At 40.6% G+C, this 18007-nt stretch overlaps 1 protein-coding gene across 16 annotated transcripts in view; it reads left to right on the forward strand.

Moving 5' to 3' along the window:
- The window catches only part of SPSB4 (splA/ryanodine receptor domain and SOCS box containing 4), a 143388-nt gene that overhangs the window by 116897 nt on the left and 8484 nt on the right, over positions 1–18007 (forward strand). The gene's annotated exons all lie outside the window — the stretch shown is intronic.

The following is an 18007-nucleotide window of genomic DNA, read 5'->3' on the forward strand; positions in this document are numbered from 1 at the left end:
AAGGGCATGGCTGAACTGGGGAGGAAGGGTGAGCTTGTGCCCTGCCAAAGGCTATATAGACAAGGGTATTCAGAAAGTGGAGGAGGGGCATGCATAACCAAAGCAGAAAATGGGCAAAGGAGGAAAGAATCAATAGTTCATTAGACTGGTAGAATGGAAGAAGGAGAAAAAGGATCAATAGTTCATCAGATCTGAAGACTCAGCTTGTGAGATGTGGTTGTTTAACACACAGGCATTTTACTGGAGTCATTGTTCATGTTCCGTATTTTAACTAATGCATGTCATGTAACAGCTGATATCAGTATACATAAAAGAATAAGGGAAAAGTAGAAATTGAGGGTAGAAAGCTTGCAAATCCTATTTTAGGGGAAGGCTATCCCTTAAAGAGATCCTGTGGACAAACATGAAATAATTCGTAGTGGTTCTCCTTCCCTTCTTTGCCACTGGTGTCTTCCCCATGAATAGCATTGCTCAAAATTGTGAAGTTTTCAATTAGGATTTTAGTGAATGTGAGTTTTGTCTGCAAGATTTGGCTTTGTGGTTTTAATAGTTTACAACCCAGGTGAAAAGTAAATACTGTATTATAACAGACAGATTTCAGACCTGGGTGTGAAAGTTTCTACAAAATGAGCTCACTTATTTAACACGTGTGGGCTAGAAGTAGTGCAGTCATGCAGTTTCCGTGATTATGCTGTAGAGAAATAATAGCTAGTAGAAATAAATACACTATAAAGGTGTATTTTTAGAAAGAAGGTTGCAAACATGCAGTATTAGTTTGGCCTAGCACTTCTTGGTAGACGTAAATAGTTCAATTGAAAGGGTCTACTTTTAATACAAAGTAGCTATTTTCTATATTTTCATTAATTTAAAAGATCGTGTATTAGCCAACATTAAACGGTAAAGGCTTCATTAGGGTCCATGAAAGTATGCAGTATAGTATCTATAGCCATATGATAGTAACATAATTCTTTCTTCCATTCAGGAATATCAGTTGGCTTAAGTATTTCTCAGTGTTCCCCTGCGCTTAGGGGAGAACAGCCCAGTCCTGTGTGTTAGCAGCAGCAGGAGCTCCCACGGTGTCTGCAAGAACTGTAAGCCACCCTTTTGCCTACATGGGGCTCTGTGAGAAATGCAGCAGTTAACCTGTCAGTTGCTTTCAGATAAAATAGTGCAGCCTTTTTAATGGCTACAAATGGTGAGAGTTTCAGATGGGGAGTTCCCCGTAGCACTGTAAGCTGATGAGTGTACTTCTGTCCTCCATGCATGAATACTGCATGCCCTTGCTAGCTTCAGCAAGATACCAGTTAATTCTTCTGACCTGCAAGGGTTTTTTTTCCCTCTTATTATTACTTATCTGTCATCCTGTTTGAAGGGAAAGAGTTAACCACAAGTCTACAAATGCTGGTGAATATAGGAGACAATTACATTATATAGGTAAAGCAGATCCACTTTTGAAATTCTTCTGCAGATTTGTCTTCCTAGACTTACTAAAAGTCTCTCTTGTGCCATGGACATTGTTGGTGTACTAATATTCCTAATATTCAGATAATTTTGTCTTTAGAGCTATTGTGTGCCTCTCACACCCCCTGTATTCCCTGTCTCAGGAAGAGAGTTGCCATTTACAGTGCTTTTTCTTTTCGTGTCTTTCCATGCCTCTTCTGAGGCTAAAGAAAAAAAAAAATTGCAAGTCGTATGTTTGATATCATTCCTGAGTGGGTCCAAAGATGGTGTTGAAACACTGATGTACCCTTCCTTGGATGGCAAAGGAACAGAGGCTTGCATTTCTGTCCTGTTTTTTCCTGATTGAATATCATTTTGAATGTTTTAATTAAAGCTTAAATCTGTTCTTCTCCACTTTATCCTGCACAGCTGTGGAGAGATTTTTGGCATGCGCTGTTAATTTTAGCAAGATATTCTCTTGACTTTGAGTAGGTAAGGCAAAATTTGAGAATGGCAGCGATTGACAGTGCACCTGCTTAAACAGACTGCTCTTTATAATCTGTAATTCAAATGTTTGTTTTAAAAGAAAATACTTTGGTTGGCAGGCTATATCAAGTGTGTGATGATAGCTGAGTAAGCCTAAGCCTATCTAGAAAGCAGGAGGTAGAACCAGGTCGTGACACCTTGTGCTTTTTCTCAAGGTGCTATATTCAACAATTTTTCAGCTAGTTAACTTGATTTGCTGACCCCCATAAAGAATAACTGAACCCTAACAAAATGATTTTTGATTCATCATGACAAGCTGTAGCTGGACTGGAGAATCGGGAACATTAAAATTCTTTTGTAGTATCTAGTGACATTTACGTACAGTCTTAAAATAGTTGAGAATAGGTGAGATATATTGCTATGATAACATGCTAACAGCTCAGTGCTGGATCTTAGTTTTTATTCATTATATACTATATTGCATCCATTTATCATTATTACTATTATTGGCAGGCACGAGATGGAGGGCTGGCTTCTCTGCTGGTGTGGAACAGTGTAACTTTGGCTTGACCATATTGTTGCAACAAAAACTGAGGCAATAAAACTAAGAATTCCACGCCATGTAGTCAGACTCTCTCTGTTGCATCTAGTCTGTCTGAATAGTTCTCATGCTAATAAATTGTTCTACTTGCATTGCTACTGCCGTCCCTTCTGCTGCCATGTTTCTGTTACATCCAGGATCAAATCACTCTCTTCCACTGTTTGCTCTCAAGTCGAGAGGTATTTATAGACATTGCTCATGCAGAAAGACCACGTAACATCAGGAGCACACGCTGGTTTTTAGTAAGAGCACTGGATGGGATGAGTAGACATTAGGGATGCTGTATTAACAAAACCGTCCAATGTATTAGATTCTAAATATGATATTGCACGTTGGCCATAATTCAGTCACTTTATAATATTCATCACTGTTATGCTAAAAGCATGTAAATTGCAATAAATTATGGCATCAACTAATTTAATAGTTCATAGGTGGTCATTCCTTGGAAATTCCACTTTAGTAAGGCAATGTCATAGGTGAAATCAGACAGGGATGCCTTTTACGTTATTTTGTACTGCAGGAAGAACATCAGAGATAGATATTTGGTGGTGGCAGAAGCAATAATTTAGGCTGACAAAATTATGTGTTGTTTGTTGTGCCTATGCTAATCAACATTTTTTCAAGGAAAGTGGTATTGTTAGAAAAGATTAGAAATCCACAGGTGCTGCATGCAATATGCTGTATATCTGGTTTAAATTTTTTATAGTTCTACCAACTGTTTAAAATTATTGTGCATAAATTACTTACATTTCTTGTTCTTCTCCCTGACAATGTTCCAATGAATTTCGTAAAGACTAATTACTGTGGTCTCAGCTAGAGATGCTTTTTTACATCAGTGTTCATTCACAACTTGCTAGATGCCTGCAGCTACAAATCAGTCATTTGAGCAACCCTGGGAAGTGTTTTGTCATTTATTTTTCACATTATACATCCCATCTGGTAATAGAAGAAGCTAATAGTTATACGCACATTATCAACTTGAAATCAAGCCATTTCTGAACCACTGTAATTACCAGTTCCTTCAGCCACTACAGTTGACTCTGAGCATGCACACGTGTGTTGCTGTGTGCCTATAGAAGACAAGGGCTTTTTCATCTTTGTTTTTTTTCTGCATAAAAGACTTCCAGACAGAGAAAAAGTCTAATAGTGGCCTTCCTACATCTGGGCAGTGCAGTGCCATTTTCTCATCCTGCCAGCTGCAGTCTTGTGTGCACTGCTGATGGTGCTGCTTGGTGGGATGGCAGCATCAGTTTGCAGTCCCAGAGAGCAGGCAAAAATGGTTTAAGTGTCCAGTTATTTAAATGGACTTCGAGCAGAAGCCAACAGCAGCATACTGCAGAAATGCAGAGCAACTCTTTTCTGTAGATGAGATAAAGCTTAGGCAGCTCAACCAGTTAATAATACGGCTCAATCAGTTAAACTTCTATACTCTGATTTGGGAGGTTATTCCATAGCTCATTTCTGATACTCATCCTAAACTACTTTTATTTCTGAAGTTGTATGGCTTTCTAAGCAGTTTCTCTTTACACTGTTACTGCCTTTGATTATCGTCTGGCCCATCTCCCCACTACTGCTTTCATTCTAACAAGTCCTGTAGTGTGAGTTCTTCTAATCTATTCTTCCAAGCTAAATCCAGTCAATCTTAAATTGGGCTTAAATGTTGAATTAGTGCATCAGAATGTTAGAAACATTAGAATTGCACTAATGCAGTCTGCTTATTTACTATATAGTATAATTGAATGATTCTGTAATAGGAAACTGGATTAGGTATTTAATTTGCATCAAATCTGAGAAATTGAAGTGTGCTTTTTGTTAACTTTTGCTACAAACTGGAAGGAGTTGAAGGAGTGATTGAGCATTTGCCTTTGACACGTGCCCCTTAATTCACTGCTGAAAGACACTTGCTGGGTCCATCCCCTTGATGCGTTTTGCTGCCCATTTTCAGAATAAGCCATCTGTTGTGTTCTGAGTATATTTCACAGTCATTTTGTTCAAATGTGCTGAAAACTGCTGAAGGAAGAGCTTTTTTTGAGGCTCGTAAGTATGACTAAATGGAATGACTGACGTCCAGCTTCACTCCTTGAGACGAGGAGTTCAGTCATGGAATTAGGCTGGGCGCATCCTAGCCGGAGCTCCGATACCATTCTTGCCAAGAAGAGCCACTGTGATTCTTTCCAACTTGTCATGATAAACTAAACTGAGCAGAGAGTATTCATCATGAATAATTAATATGACAGGCAGTTTTGCTACTAACTTAACACTACAAATTTTGCCAGCAATACTCAGGCTAGCTCTTGGTGTTGGCAAGTGAGTAACCTCATCTCTGGGCTTATTTGCAGCAACTGCAGACACTGAGGTGAGCCTTCGTATTTTAATCTAATCTACTTCAGAAAAATGTTCCCAAGTCCCCTTACTTTTTTCATCTTTTTTTTTTTTTTCTTCTGGTTGTGATTCAAAGACAGGGATGCTGACAGAGCAGTGGAGCATTGTTGGTAAATAATTCAGGACAGGGTTCCACTGTCTCTTTAAAAGGCAAAATGCGAATAGGGTATTCATGAGAAGGGATTGAATATAATGAAGGTGAAGCTGTATTTTAGACTAGAGAGGCTTGCAGTGAGCCTAGCTGCGGTGGTTTGGAGCTGCTCTGCAGCGGGGTAGGCAGGGCGAGTTGCCAAATGGTGCCTGCACTCCGTTGGTACAGAGCAAGGCCGTTCGGCAGCACGGTCACTGCGGTCATCGCACTTGTTGGGCAGCAGTGTGTGTCGTATGTCATCCATACGAGCAGCCTCACAGGATGAACAACCTAAACTCTGCAGCTCTTCCAGAGGCAATCAGATGTTACAGTTCATTTGTCCAGCTTAGATATCCTAGCATATTCCTGTGTATTCTTGAGAAATAAAGAAGCATTTGGGTCTCCATCACTCATTTTTGTCTGTAAAAGAAATAAACAAGCATGTGGTCTTAATGCATAAAGTGCTTCCCTCCCCTTTCCTCCTGAGGGGCACAGCTGGCTCCTTTTCAGAACTTCTTTCCCTGGTGCTGTTTTTTAACTGCACAAACTTTGTTTCATGTTGAAGACTCTGCAAATGCCCACTCTGTTAATACCTTCAGAGATTTTCTCACTGTGTGAAAGCTGCTGGAATGGAAGCCAGTGTGGCAGAAAGGTCACCTCCTTTTAATGACTTGCTTTTTGCTTCCCTTTCTCAGTAATAGCAATAGGAAAACCTAAAATTCTTCAGATATTGGACTTTAACGTATGTGCTTTGGAAAGGAAATGATTTTTTTTTTCCAGTGAGGAAGGCAGATAATGATGATGCATTTTCAAATGTTCCTAGCAGAGGTCTGCTCTGAGCTATATATTCTGCTGTCAGTATCTGTTAGACTATATTGCTGTACCACAGTATGCATTTTCTGCAAAAATCCCCCTAAAATTGAAAGTACAAGATCTTTTTTTCTTTTTAAATGTGGCTTTGTGAAGCAAAAATTGTATTAAAGCAAAAACAAAGTGTGTGCATGAGGGGCTTGGAGGGTATAAAGACCAGTACAGCTTTCTTGTTGTCATTTCTCCGTCCTTCACTGTTGCAATTTGGCACCACAGGAGCCCTGCAGAGCCCCTGAGAGGTGGAGCAGCCTTGCTTCCTTTGCAAGTGGCGGTGACTTGCCTATACCAAACAGGTTGCCATTGCCAGAGGGAAATGACGACTCTGTCTGGACTCGAGTGGCCTCAGGAGCATGTGATGGGCAGATCAGCCAAGGTCCTCCCAGAGCTCTGTGAGGGTGCTGTATTTAGGACACAACTCTGGACATACTTCATATCAGTTGAGTTTATTATGGTAATACATAAATATGGCCTTTCATCCACACAGGGATTTCCCAGTTAATCAAACCCGTATCACAATATTTGGCCGGGGTCTACCAGATTCTGTTGTGTCATGTCCAGCACTTTCCCTTTGTTCTCAGTGTGGGCAGTAGCAGGACGAACACTGCAGTGGTATCAGCCATGTGAGATGGATCTCTGCTGCTTTAGCAGTGAAGCCTGCATCTAGATAGGTAAAATAAAATCATTTCAATTCCTGGGCCCTCCAAGATTCTCTTACAAAGAGACATGGCAAAGACAGAGCGCAGCTGATGTAGAGCTCCTCTAAATTCCTGAACAGAGTCCGCTGAGGCACATGTCAAATCTAAGTGCAAAACAAGTATGCAGTTCAGAAGTGGCTGCTTGTTGCCCTGCAGCGTGACGGACAAGGCCTGGCTCAGTGCGTGCGTAGTGCTTGCATGGTTACGCTGACCTGAGCGATTTGATCAACATCGTGTAGGAAACGCGTCAGAGGCAGCAACGTGACCTTTGTGATTGCCATGTTTTCACATCTGCTGTGCTTCAGTATTCACAAAGCCTCCAGATTCCCAAAAAGCACTGTGGTTCTTTTAATAGTGTTGAAAAAATGTTTTTGTTTTTGTTTTTTTAATTTTTTAGCATTTTGTAGGCACTGGCTAACCAATCCTGCTAAGTGTTTACGCTAGTTTGTTGACTTTCAACTCCAGTGTTGAATTTATTAGTTAGATGTGTAGTTTTAAGTTGATGACGCTTTATTTTGTTCTCTTTACAGATGTAAGCAATAACTTCTCAGTGCTCTTTCACTATCCATGTAATTCCCAAAGATAAGTATCTAAAAGTTTGCTGAAGTGTAAACAAAGCAGTCTCTGGATCAGAGTGAGCATGGCTCTGCCCCGTGCCTTTCATGCTATTTCCCTAATTTCTGTCACCACTTAGAGGAGACTGAAATGCCCCTTGGATGTGTAAGTCACCCCTTGGTGGTACTGAAACCAGTCCATCAATGGCTGCTGGGTGAAGGCGCTCGCTGTTGGCCGGAGCCGCTCTGTTTGTGTCTCTGCTGTAATGGTTATGAACTTGGCTCCTGGGCCTGTGTCCTGAGCTCAACCTCTGCAGAAACTTCCGTTAGCGATACAGCCTTGCCATCGTGCTTAAACTATTCCTTCTTTTCTATAACGTCTTTCTATAAATACTTAAAAAGCATTTTAATGCATTATTCTTAACCTACAGTGACCTTCCTGGAACAAAAGGTTTGATTAAGAGTTGTTTATGCGGAAATATTCACAAACCAAAATTGGAGGATGCGTGCATAGGAGAAGCTCTTGAAGGACAATGAGCATACTTGCTGTCTTGTACTGGGGCTCCAGCATTTTTAAAGGTACTGCCTGTTGTGTGGCCGCAGGTCAGCTCTTCTTATATTCAAATATAAAAAATTATAATTTTGATGTTATTTGACAAGCCATTTTGCAGCCAAGTGAAATAATCCTTGTATAGCATTTTGATGTATCCCACAAAGCTTGGTTCAGTCCTTGTGATATTTATTCTGTTTCAGATAAAGCAGTTTTCCAAAATAAGAGCTAATTTAACTTCCTGTTACTATGGCCTTCAATCCCTCTAACAAATAATTAATATAGAAAAAGCAACATGTAATTTGCTTCTGCAGATAACCCACACCATTTTATTTTTAAAAGGCTAGTAATACTTGATGGTTCACCACTTAGGAATATATCTTAAATGTTCAGAGTCTATGGTATTTCCCCAGAGTGATTTATAATGCAGCAAGAAATGGAAAGCTTAAGAAAGGGGAGGAGGGTTTGGATGGGAACACTTAAAATTTCTTGGCAGAAGCTTACTGCTAGGGAAGCTTTGGTGTTTTGTTTTTTTGTTTGTTTGGTTTGGTTTGGTTTGGTTTGTTTTTTTCCCCTTTCCTTTTGGGAATGAGAGATTTCAAGGAGGAAATGGCTGATCCGAGTTCCTGAGAGTGCTTTCTGAAGGCAAGTTTAGAGACCAACCACATTTACATCATAGACCACATCCCTGTGAAAAACGTAGCATGCACTCTTAGCCTGCTGGACTCGGCTGGTGATCTTGGGAGCAGAGCCACAGCTGTTGAACAAAGGCGGCTGGCACCGCAGCCCGACCGCTGCTCCCTCATCCGCGCTGCAGAAAGCTCGTAGCTGAGCCATAATAAATTGTCTTTTTCCACTGGAGAGAATGGAGTCACGTAGGTGCAACCATAAACCTACCTTCTTCTTTCTGAAAGCAAAGATTAAAGGCCTACGTAAACCTTAAAGTATTCTGGCATTGCATGAACAAAGTGCTGTTTTGTTCTTATCAGATGAATATCAGGTTTCTGAAGTGATATTTTAAATTTTAGCAAATGGTAGATGCTGAAGTGGCATCATAGTTGTTACACTTTCCAAAAATACCAAATTTCCAGCATAATGGGTGTTACTTTCTTTTGAGGAGAGTTTCCAAAAACTTGTTTAATGCTGTGGCACATAGAGCTACGCTGAGACTCCACAGGATTAAGACCACACACTGCACTATGCCTGCAGGGCGACCTGCACAAAGCAAGGGGCGGCTTTTGGGGATCCCAAAAAGAGTCAGAGGCATCGCAGATTTAAGGGTTTGCTTACTTCTTTGTATTCTGTGTCATTCCTTCAACTTCCCTTCTTTGTGGGCTCTAGATTACTTCTTGTGTACAAATGTAATTAGATTGGACATCAATGGTAACATTTTCAGTGATGGCCTGTAAATTTATTACAGATGCTTGATATGTATGGCAATGGATTTAGCTGTAGAGTAGCAGTGTATTTGTAGCCCTTGTTGTAACTATTGTGTGCCTTATGTGCCATTTTGCACAAGATGCATGCATAGAAAAATAGGAAAATCAAAAGCATGGCAGATATGGCTGACTTTGAACCCCAAATAAATTTGGCATTTTTCTTTTGGGACTTTCTGTGTGACAATATTTGACACTCAGCTTTTTCTAGGAGAGGCAATGGAAAACAAATGCAGAAAGTGAGAACTTGGACTTGAAGTGGGGTTTCAGGAATGAGGCAGCCAGCAGCTACTTGGAAGAACAGCGCTGAAAGGCAGAAGTCTGTTGGGAGCTGTCTGCACCCACAGGCCACTGAGCACTGGGAACTGACTGAGGACAGAAATGTGTGCAGGCTCATTCTCAAGTCCTTTTCTCTGATGGCTTGTTAAATCCCTTACTGCCCCTTTCCTTCCCCCTCCTGTGCATTTGTTTTAGGAGGAACCTTGAGCCCCAGGCTTGGTCGGAACTTCTGTGGGCAGCGGTGGGGTTTAACTCGGGTAGCTTGGGGAAGAGCTGCGTCACTGCTGGCCGGGGGTACACCGAAACCTGAAAAGAGGAAAGCACCCACACAGAGCTGTATCTTCAGTGTGAACAATTGGAAGCATCTTGCTATTACAGAGCAAAGAACTTTAAAGTAAGATAAAGTGTTAGTCAAATACCTTTTAGAAATGGTACGTGCAGAACCAAATTTTCAGAGCAAGTTTTTAAAGAAGATGTTATAGTCACCAGAAAATGGCAACTGTATGTGAAGACAACTTTGGTCTGTTCTATGTTTGTTGTTTCATGACTAACAGACAGCTGAACCTTTTGAATTTCCTGTATATTTTTTTTTTAGCCCATACATTATTATTTGGGAACATGTTCTCATTTCAGGACTTCTCGAAAGTGGTTTTCTAACTAATAAAATTCTGTAACCAGGGTATCTCCATAAAGCACTTCCCAAAAGGAAGCTATTTCATGTAAGAGAGATTTCCTTCAGAAATTCTAAATACCTTCAATGCAAGGCAATTTTTGTGAGACATCCATCTTTGAATGGACCAAGCTGAATCTTTCATTGGAACTGGACAAAATCCCTGAGGAAAAATGCACATAAAATGAATTGAGCTCTACATATTTGAAAGCAAGGATTCAGTCCTGCTGTGACTGCTGAGCACAGAAGTGGAACAGACAAGTTTTGGAACAGGCAAAATTGTGTGACCTTTTCTGTCAATAGTAATTGCTAAATCCATATGGATCATCCCAAGCATGAATTTGATGAAATAAGAAATATTATGCACAACTAGCTTTTTAAAGATGTGATGCATCTAAGAAACAAGTAGATGAAGCCTTTTTATTGTCTTCACATTGTGCTCTTTTATGAAGGTCTTCAAGCAATGATGCAAGTTTCTTTCTATGAAGTTTGCTTTTGCTCAAGTGTACAGCTTCTTGTTCAAGGCTGCATGGCAGAGAGAGTGGTCCAAATGCTTTAAACAGTTGTCACTTGGCTTTGATGTTTTAAAGGGAGGAGTGTCCTGGAAGCCCAGTCTTAATTGATGTTACCAAACAAGTAAAAGGCAGTGATGAATAATGTATAGTCCTGCTTTTGTCTTTGGAAGGCACATCAATAAGGCAAACCATACGAAAACATTGCCTGTTTTGATTAAGCGGGAAGTTACCTTAGAGACTGTGACATGCATATTTCAATCCGTACCAGGATCCCAAATGGACAAACCCCAGAATTCTGCATCTGTAAATAAAATTCAAGCATATATTATATATTAAAAAAAAAAAAAAAAGAAAAAATCACAGTATTATAGGCATGACATCAACAGATGAATTTCAGTCATTAATTCCAGAGAAGATGTATATAGTTTGTGTTGACAATGATGTGCTAAAGCATAGCACAGAGAAATGAAAGAAACCTTTACTTTTCTTCCTCCTTTGCTCACTGACTTTTTTCTCGGGTCTTGGTGTAGTGCTTACTGCTCCCAGGCAGCTTTTGTCTCCTGTCAGCTAGTAACATTGTGCTTAGCCTCCCCAGTCCAGATCTCCCCATTTTCCCAGCAGGACGAGGGGGAGCACAGCCTGCCTTCCCCCGGCCTGCAGCCCCGGGAGCTTCCGCAAAGGAAACTAGGAGGTGCAGGGGATGGGGACGGGTCCCAGGTACACGCTCCATGGCTAGGGGCATGGTTGTACCAAGCAGCATGTGTGGGGGCTGTCCTGAATTCCTGGGAAGGACGCCAGGTGCTTGCTACCCCTCTCTCCTTGTTGCTGCTCGAGCTGGAAGCTGCTTTGGAAGGATAAAGTCAGTCTGCTGCTCACGGCGGCAGTGGCCCAGATCTGTACATCTCTGCTTTGGTATTGTTTCGACTCTAAAGGGAAACATCTTCCCATGCTAATGAATTACGATCTTTGAAGAACTTTTTCTGATAAATATTGAAAGGACAAGAAGGAGATGCAAAACGACAAGTATCAGCACTTTGGGAGATGGTTATAAGTGGGTCAGGTTACCCTATGCTCCTAAGTTGTCTTGACTCTAGGTTTCTTTGGGCTTGGGGGTTTTGACTGTGGTTGAAAAGGACTAAAAACAAGCACAAGGTCTTGATCTCTCCTCCCAGAGAAGGGAGTAGAAGCATGACCAAAGTATAGTTACTCACTAGCGCGGTGGGTTTAGAGAACAGGTTGAATTGAACACTTCCCGGAAAGTCTGGTCTGGGTGGCTGTTCCTACTCCTGAAGAGAATGATTTTGGAAAGCTGTGTGTAACTTTTTACTCAGTTTACGCGATTAACTTAATTAGTTTAGAAATATCTGTGACATCACAATGGCAAGGGCATATTCTTATGCCCAAGGGGTCAGTGTTTATCTCAAAACTGTGAGTACTTAGGGGGGAAAAAAGTATATCCATTTCATCTTACGGGCAGACTGACAGCAGAAAGGACTTGGCAACAGGGGAGAAGGCCAAATATCTGTGGATAGGGGACCCCATTTAGCAGTATTTACCCTGGCAAAATTCCCTCTGGCTTTGCTGACAATGCTGATGGAGTGAAAAAGGCTGAGTCGACACAAAGCAGCAGGAATTTAGTGGAAAGCATTCTTTTGGGCTGTGTGTAATTCTGAATGTGTTTTTAATATTTTGGGGTTTTGTACTCTGGATTAAGTACTGAGTTAAAGAATTTGTTTTGATAACTTAGCATTTCATCTGTTGCACCATCATCGTACAGATTTTAGAACAAAAAAAAAAGCAAAATATACCACTATGCCTGATGTACCTATAGGCATAAAGGTATTTTACTGTTAAACCCAAGTTTCCTAAATGACAGTTTGCTATGAGAACAGGAGCACAGAAGAAAGGGAAGGAGACAGCTGATAAGAGGAAAAAATAAGACAGAGTTAAATGGTTTCTTAGGTCAGGAAATTTGGTTGAAAAAACAGTCATGGTGGAATTTATTATTATATATGTATATATGTTTAAACATGCAACAGGTGTAAATGAGATTGATATTTTTCTCACTTTTTTTTTTTGTTTTTTTAAATCACGTGAAGAAAAAGATGAAAATTAGTGTTCAGAATTTGAGGCTGGTAGTAAAGGGACCTATGTCCAGAACATAATGGGAATTAAGCGTAATAAAACATAATGGGAATTAAGCAGCAAAGTGATATTCCACTAATCAAACACACGCCCCCACTCTTCCCAATTAGTTGTAAGTTTGAAATTTTAGATCAAGTTGTGATTTTGAAATATTTCTATACCAAACTGTAAATAAATATCAAAGAAAAAGATGACCAGAAAACAATAACAATAAAAGGCCATCCCTTTGTTTGGGATGGAAATAGCTTTTTTGTCTTCACTAAGCTCTGCTCCTTGCTTGACACTGTGGTGAATGAAATCCTGCACTCAGGTATCCAAGCATTGGCTTACACAAACAGACTTATTCTTGAAAACCTTAACCTTCACATTTGCTAATTCCCAGATAAGAAAATGTATGCTCTTGTAGCTAAAACCATGTTGAAATTAGTTGATATTTTTGTATTGAGAAATTACTCTATAGAATGCTAGAATTTTTTTTTCTGTGCTGTTAATCAAAGCACTTTCCTTACCATAAGTAGCTTGATTCCAGCACATAAAAATAAATAAACAATATATGTAGGAAGGAGAGGGTTTTTCAGATGTTTCTCTGGTGTTCATCTCTGCTTATGTTCTTGGAAATGTGCATGTATGTATGTCATACGTATATATATTGTATATATGCACACACACACAGAGTGGTAAGCTGAGTGCCTCAAACTACTTCTTAAATCTCTTTTGGAAGCTGTGAAAACACCAGAATAGAAATTATTTTAAGAATTCTAGTAGATACGCTATTTCTTTCCTTCTATTTTTGTATTTGTTAGAGGGATGATGGCATGCTCCTTCCCACAGAAATGAGAGGTGTGCAAGTACATAAAGAGGTGTGTGAATTGCTCACTTTGCTTTGTTGTTCCCAGATGCAACACTTTTCTTAATTGCCAGCCATACAAACTGACTTTGGGATCTGAAAATCTAGATAAATCTCTGTTCATTATAGCTTCTCTGCAGGCCAAATGATGCTCACCTGTGCAACTGCATCAGCCAGATGGCAGCGAGGGGTGGAGGGAGCTGGAAAAGGCCGTTTGCGGATGAAGCGTATTTGGTGATGAATCAGTAAGAAGCAATAAAGGCAGACCCTTTGTGCTGGTTTATAGTTGCTTCCAGAGCGCAGCCACACTGCTCGGTAGGTCAGCAGTACTTGTTTTTCTCCTCATCTTGTTTGACATCAATTATGCCCTGTGCAGATGGTGATCATAAAACAATGGGTGGATAACAAAGCACGGGGACAGAAGGACAGGACCAAATGTGAAGCTGGGAGATGTGTGTGGAGGAGATGACCCAAACAGAAGTCAGTGTTCACGTTTTGCTGTCCTTCTGTTTGTGTCTTAATTCTCTTGAACAGCAAGCCAGCACTACCAGGGGAAGAGTCCTTATGTGTAGTTTGAGAGGTCCAAAGAAACTGCGTGAGCTGGACCTGGTGACCTGGAGGACGACAGGGAAGGGGTCATGGCTGGTGTGCTGCTCACCCATCCTTTACCCTCAGCAAATTTTGTGCTGGTTCTTCAAAGGCTCAGGGTGTGGTAACAAAACCTAGAGCAGTTGTAGGAATGCATAATATGGAAATCGGCTCTTCACACTCTTATTCCTCACAAAGTGACCGTTTTTAATACTGGCGTTGTAGGCAGTGGCACAGCCGTGTGAAATTTCAGGCAGAGCTTTCCCAGGGTTGGAACATGGTAACAGGACCTTGTGAGGAGAAGAGCTGAGCAATGGTGAGTGAAGGCAGCCTTGTGTGCTCTACATGGTCTGTGAGAGTGTGTTTGTCTTCAGAATGAATGCTTTAGAACTGTCTTCAGAGAGCATCAGCTGTGTTTGCATGCAAGGAACAATGACAAATCCTAAATTCGGTATGAAAATCATTCAGATTGTCTCTAGTACCCATTTTGTGCTGAAGAAGATTATCGTATTTAAGGAAAAAAATCCATTTCAAGAAATGGAAATATAAATAGTATTGAAATAACAGGATCAAACTGATATATTGAGCCTAATTAGCAACTTCATTACTCCAGATTTATTTCAACATAATTCTATTAATATCAAAACTAGAGTAACAAAGTGACAAATCAGGTCTGTTGTTTGCGGATCTCCCCTAGAGATCATTAGCGTGTATACAATTGCATTAAAATTTAAACGATACACTGCTGCCAGTTTTTCACTTGGTTTGAGGAAATCTGCATACGTTGGAGCCTCCGGGTAGTTGAAATTGAAGCAGTTGAGAAGATGTCATGTAACAACGGTACAAGGAGTGTAGTCAAATTTCATTGTCTCTAAACAGCTCAGCACAGTTTGTGTAAATTTAAGCAGGATAGTCGTCAATTCTGTCACCCAGTTAATTATGGCAAAACTATGAAGAAAGTGGCAGTGTGATACATAAGATATCTTGAATTGCATTTAATTGCTAGCTAGAGTAAATAACTTTATTTTTCAGTATAATACTAAAAACCCATACAAAAAAACTATAGTGATAGGTTCCTGCTGAGAACAGTTGAGCTGTAAGCAATGGAAATCTTGAATGAACACGCATTGTTTTATTGTGGTAGCATTTAGAAATTCTCATGAGGTTCCAGCATGCAGGGCACAGTGCAGGAAAAGATGACAGGGTGTCCCACACAACGAGTAGGTCGTATAAAATACTACAGGTAGATGGAGTAGGCCAGTGGGAGATGGGGAAGAAGGGCAACTGGATGGCCATTGGAATGGGCTGCCCAGGGAAGTGGTTGAGTCACCATCCCTGGAGGTCTTTAAAAGACGTTTGGATGTAGAGCTTAGTGATATGGTTTAGTGGGGGACTTGTTAGTGTTAGGGCAGAGGTTGGACTAGATGATCTTGGAGGTCTCTTCTAACCTAGATGATTCTGTGATTCTGTGATTGGCTTAACCCAAAGTACAGAATCTACTTAAGAAAAACTATGAAAACTTAACAGTGTTGAATATTAGAATATTCTAATCAGTGTGATCAGGTTTCTCATCAAGAAATCTTGTCTTCCGCTGTAATACTGTTAGGGCAGGAATGTGCCAGTGAATTGAGGGATAGGCAAAGATTTGCCCAAAAACTGACAATTTTTTTCCAAGAGCATTAAAACTTGTTCACAACCATAAAAGTTGCTGTAGGTGGGTACTTGTGCAGGGGTATGTTATATGCTCATTTATGAATAACTTTTCATGAAGAGATAAAAATGCAAGAAATTTTCAGACTATTTCAGTCATCACATTGTGTATTATTTGCACTGTGTGAATTCCTGTTGCAGGAGTTGTCTGTAGTGGTTCATCCTTGAAACCTGAACTTTCCTTCAACTTTCTCAGTTATTACTTTGCCTATAAATCTGTCCATAACCCCCTGAACAACATTGTCTTTGAACTCCAGTGCATCTACTCGGTGAAATTCTCATCCAAGCTTTAATCTTCTCGCACCTCGATATGTTTTAAGTTCCATCTTTATGGCCTGGCATACACAAGCTGAATTTAATGGTGATAAATGTGCTTCTTGAGAGTAAAAGCTATAAAGTGTGCATTAGAGATTAATCCAAGCCAAATCCTCATTCCCAACATGCTAAACTCGTGTAAGCTTGAACCGGGAGGAGCTGAGGAGCCCAGCTTGTAGCTTAGGCTCATCTCTAGTATCAAGTACTTCTTTTTGTTGTTGGTTTTAAAACAGCGTGTATTTATGTTAGGTGTCTTTTCTACTAGAAAATATTTAGATCACTGGAGTTAACTGTCTCAATTTACCTTCATATTGTGTTCGAGAGCCAATTGAAGAGTTGTTTTATGGAAGTATTTGAGGGCAGGAGAAGAACAAACAAATCAAGATCAGAAAGCAAAATCTTTTCCATCCTTACTATTTATGTTTTCCTGATACCCACAGGGAATGAAATCATAGATGCGCTTCCTCTTTCAGAAGAGAAGTGGCCATGGTGTTCTCTCTCTGTCTCTTTTTCTCAGAGCATGCAAATCTATCGAGCTGTAACAAAAACCGCTTATTACAGGGTTTTGCTCCATTCATTTGCTGGTAAAATTCATTATTATCTGGATCTATTTTGCAGCTTCTGAATAACAGTGCAGTGCTAATAATCTGTAAGTTGGATGAATAGTGTGTTAAAATGTTTTCAAATACAAATCAGAGCAGTGATTTTTATTACTGTAAATGGAATTATTATAATGCACATGTGCATTTAAATTAGCTTCCCTAATTCAGAAAATGAAGGTTTTCAGGAGAGTTTCCACTTTGTTGTCACAGTGCATCTGTTTGTAGATTTGGTCCAGGTTTGGGCCCAGGGCCAGACTTGGTATTGCCCCATGCTGTAAATGTGCTTCATCTAGAGCTTTTTAAGGTGAATCATAGGCCCACCTGGAGGCAAAGAACTGTGCTTAACTGCTGTTCAGACAGACACTGAAGTCATGATGATGAGCTAAAAAGGCCCTTGAGGCATGGCTGAACACTTGTTTTTGAAGCAGTGTAATAATACTAAAAATTCAGATGAAGATCCAGCAGCTCCACGGACATGTCTGCTCCGGAAGAGTTTATGATAACCAGTGCACTCACACAAACCAGTGCTGCCAGTCGTCAGGGGTGTCTCATCGGGTTGTGAGAGAGATGGCAGCAGCCCAGTTATGTTGGAGCTACTGTGACCTGCCCTGACAACTAGTGCTAGTAATCCACAGACTGTCTCGTACCTCTCTCCTTACATCTGCAAGGTGTTTGTGTTGGTGTATTTTGATTTGTCATAGACCTGTCAGCATTGTTGTGTTGGAGCAGTCATTTTTACATCTACGAAGTGGGTAGCAAGCCTTTTGGGTGAAGTCCCGCAGCAAATCGCTTCATCTCAGTTTGCAGTCCTGTCTTTAACTCCCACTGCTCCCAGTTCAGGCTGGGAAGGAGATCAGTCCCTGGGCCAAGGCATTTGTTTTTCTTTGTTTTAGGGGGAGGGAAAGGGAGGACAAAAGAGCACCAGCTCTGATTACGGAGTTCCCTGGGGTGATGGACAGGTACGCTCCTGGGCCCTCAGCTCCGCAGGGCTCGCCTCAGGAGCAGCAATTTAAAGTCCTGCTGCAAATTTCCTGTGGAATCTCTGGACAAGACATTAACCCACTGTTTATCACTGTCCTTTCATTAGTAAAATTAAGTGTTGACAGATTCTGCTTTCTACTTGCAGGGACCAACACTAAGTTAGTACTTGTAGAGTACACTGAGCTTCCTAAAAGAGGGATGCTGCAGAGCG

This window comes from Anser anser (genome assembly GCF_964211835.1).
Source record: "Anser anser genome assembly, chromosome: 9".
Lineage (NCBI taxonomy): Eukaryota > Metazoa > Chordata > Aves > Anseriformes > Anatidae > Anser > Anser anser.